The 3124-nt window shown below is 38.5% G+C and overlaps 1 long non-coding RNA gene across 1 annotated transcript; it reads right to left on the bottom strand.

Moving 5' to 3' along the window:
* Window positions 1-290: 290 nt before the first annotated feature.
* LOC112947544 lies at window positions 291-847 on the bottom strand. The gene is made up of 2 exons (XR_003249424.1): window positions 753-847; window positions 291-383 (listed from the first exon to the last, which is right to left on the bottom strand). It is a non-coding gene; the product is annotated as an uncharacterized LOC112947544 (long non-coding RNA).
* Between the last annotated feature and the right edge of the window lie 2277 nt (window positions 848-3124).

The raw sequence follows: 3124 nt of genomic DNA, 5'->3' as shown, positions 1-3124 counted from the left end.
TCCTGGCTTCCCTTCTAGATAAAATACAGGAGCAGATCAAGTGTTTCGACCCAAGTGTCAGTTGGAACCTAAATATCCAACTAAATCAACCATTCATTGAATAGATTAAAACACAAAACATACAAAMGAGCAAGCAGCAATTTCATCACTTTTATCTAATGTTTCAAGAACACGGTCCTTCCTGCACACTTAGAGGAATGACACCAAGGGAGTAACAGGCTTTCCCAGTCTCTCATAAGGTGAAGAACAAAGACCATGGAGCCTCCGTTAGCCTTTCTCTGAGCTTTCCATAGAAGTCAGGGGAAGATCCTCTCCTGCTGGCAGTGCAGATCCAGCTTATCAAGTTCTTCTGCTGACGCTGTGAACCAAAATCTTCAATTTGGCTGCGAGCCAAAAAGTTTACGGGACTGGATCAGGTCTCTGGTTCTATTTTTTGTTGCATTTTTTAATCAAATATATACAAGACAATACATGACCACACAAACAGGAGCAAAGAGAGTGGAAATATCTCTGTGCTGCTTGGAGCCCAGATTTCCCACAATAAGTTGGGGCAATTTTTTATCTATTATGTTAGTAAATATTTTAAGTTTAGTTTCAAGAAACTGCATAGCAGTTAACCTGTATTTACAGGAGCTCTCATTGGCTTCTAACATTTATGATTTCTTCCCCAATCATTTTGTACTAATGCAGAAATGTCAATTTACTATAAAATACAGGTCCTTCCCATATGCAGTGCAGACTGTGACCAATACCTCAAGCCAGCAACAGCAGACTGAGTTTTCCAGCAGTTATGACTGTCACCCTGTTGACTTCAGTGAAGTTGCACAAGCCTCTTACTTTCAATTCCTCTTCTGCAGAAGGAAAATAAAAGTTTGACACATGGCTTTATAGCTGGGTTATAGAAAATAGCACACACCACTGGTATTCAGGAATACCATAACACATGATTTAATATCAGCATATCTTATTTTAAAATGAGTGGCAGTTGCCATGCCACAGGATATGCATACTTGCCTTCTGATTTAAAAACTATAACTTGGCACTCAAGTCATGTGCATACTGGGAAACATTTTTAAGGTCCAACCATGCATTTAAATGGATGGAAAGCATGACAAAGGTTAACATTGGAAATTTTTATTATGTAAAGAGCTCCTGCAAAAACCTGTTTTACAGAAGGCTGTATACACCTATGGTAGATAGTTGTCTAAATTACTCAGAAACAAAAGTTAGTCAGAAATCATCATGTTATCTCACTAACTGAAATACACTTGATGGTCCCATTCCAGTGAAAACCATTGACCGTTCCTCTTATATTCCTCTTACCTTTTGTTCCATAGAAAATGGTAAAGACAAGCCCAGACGTGATAAGATTTCACTCACAGCTTCACTGCTTGTGGATAATCTTGGGAACTCCTCAGAGCATGTCCTTGTATCCATTTGGTCTAGACTCAAATTTAGGGTAGATTCCAAAGGAATAAACAACACTTCAAGATGTTTAGGAATTCCTTGGAGATCACAGGTTGGCCAATGACTTCAAACAGTGCCTTCAAGGAATCTGCCTACAGCCTGTGACACYACTAGGGCCCTTTCCCAGCACCTGTATTTTCTATTGCCAAGAACAATAGGAACATATATATATTACAGTGTTTTTAGTAGTGCTACAAGCATAAGCTTTTAAGCTAAAGTAACCTGCTGCATTTGTGAAAGAAGGTGCATAACAAGTGTGTTATGTTAGCATTCCAAAGCTTAACTAGGAAATAAACCTTAGAACAGCTTTCCTAATTGGTAACATATCAAACACTTAAGATTAAATGCCTTGGACTATATGACCAGCATGAATTATCTTGTATAAATTGATGGTATTGTTAATATTTGTTTTACACATTATGATCAGAGGCTTCTTTTAAAATATTTAGATTATACTTGCCTGCCTCTCTTTAAAATGCTAAACATTCTTAACACTGTTTAAAGCCAGGCAAGTTGTGTTTGCTGTTTGATTGCACTTTGATACTACTGATAGGAATTTAAAATATCTAAATACTAATAGAAGTACAATACGCATTATATATATATTTAACTTTCCTCTGCAATTAGTATTGTGATAGACCTGGAAGCAGTTTTACAGATGAACTTGAATTGGCCTCGAAGCCAGGCTAGTGACAGGCACTCATGAGCAAACCTTTTGCTGGAGGCTGAGGCAAAGCAGCTGAGCCAGAACCCAGGCTCACAAGAMTAGAGTTAGGGAGGGAAATCCCTCCTACCTGAACAAGAAAGTAAGTGTTGCCTTAAGTTTCCTATGAATAGTAAAATTTCAGTTTTCTATCAGAGGAAATAGCAATTGTGCTCACTAGTCGAGAGTTCYATCTGCTTCCAAGTGCTGTGACACCTTGGCTTTTAAGGAGTTTTACTGTGGGATACCATATCAAGCTACACTATTTATCCTGTAGCCATTTTTAGTTTTGGTGTGTCCTTTCTGCATAAGTTGGTAAATAACTCTCTATGAGTGACAGTGATGAACTGAGATTTTTTTTTCCAATAAGTACTGCTTAGTAGTATTCAGTACCAGCATCAGCACATTCCCTGCATCCTTCCAGGCACATCATATGGGCCAGGAGGGATAGACCTCTGAGAACCTTCTGTTACTTGAACTTTGCTCCTAATCTACATTAACATCTATGTCACAAGCTTGCCAGAAGTTATGCCAAGTGACCTGTTTCCTGCTATAGAATGTCTCTTTCAGAAACAATCAACAAGTTCTCAAAAAGGACATTACACTTGAAAGATTTTTGAGATTACCATTGCATAGTAAGAAGTGAGCACACTTGTTTTGGTGCTTTGTGTCACCCAAAACACCGACCTCTACCAGCTCTTTCCAATACATCAGGATGACACTAGCTCTTCCCCCATGCTAGTAGTTATTTATTAAACTTTGGTAGGCTATCTGTTCAGACTTATTGGCAATGCTCATCTGACCAAGAAGATTACTGACAGGTTCATTCATTTTAAAAGGAGACTGGAATGGATTTCTCATTTGGCTGTCAGTCTGTGTTCTTCATTTGTCAGAGAAAAGGTCTAAGCTCCCTCTTCATTTGTCAAGTCTGTCTTTTCTGTCATATACAGTGGC

Source organism: Nothoprocta perdicaria, unplaced genomic scaffold (assembly GCF_003342845.1).
Source record: "Nothoprocta perdicaria isolate Ctin4 unplaced genomic scaffold, notPer1 scaffold_235, whole genome shotgun sequence".
Lineage (NCBI taxonomy): Eukaryota > Metazoa > Chordata > Aves > Tinamiformes > Tinamidae > Nothoprocta > Nothoprocta perdicaria.
This window is presented reverse-complemented; position numbering and strand designations above follow the sequence as displayed.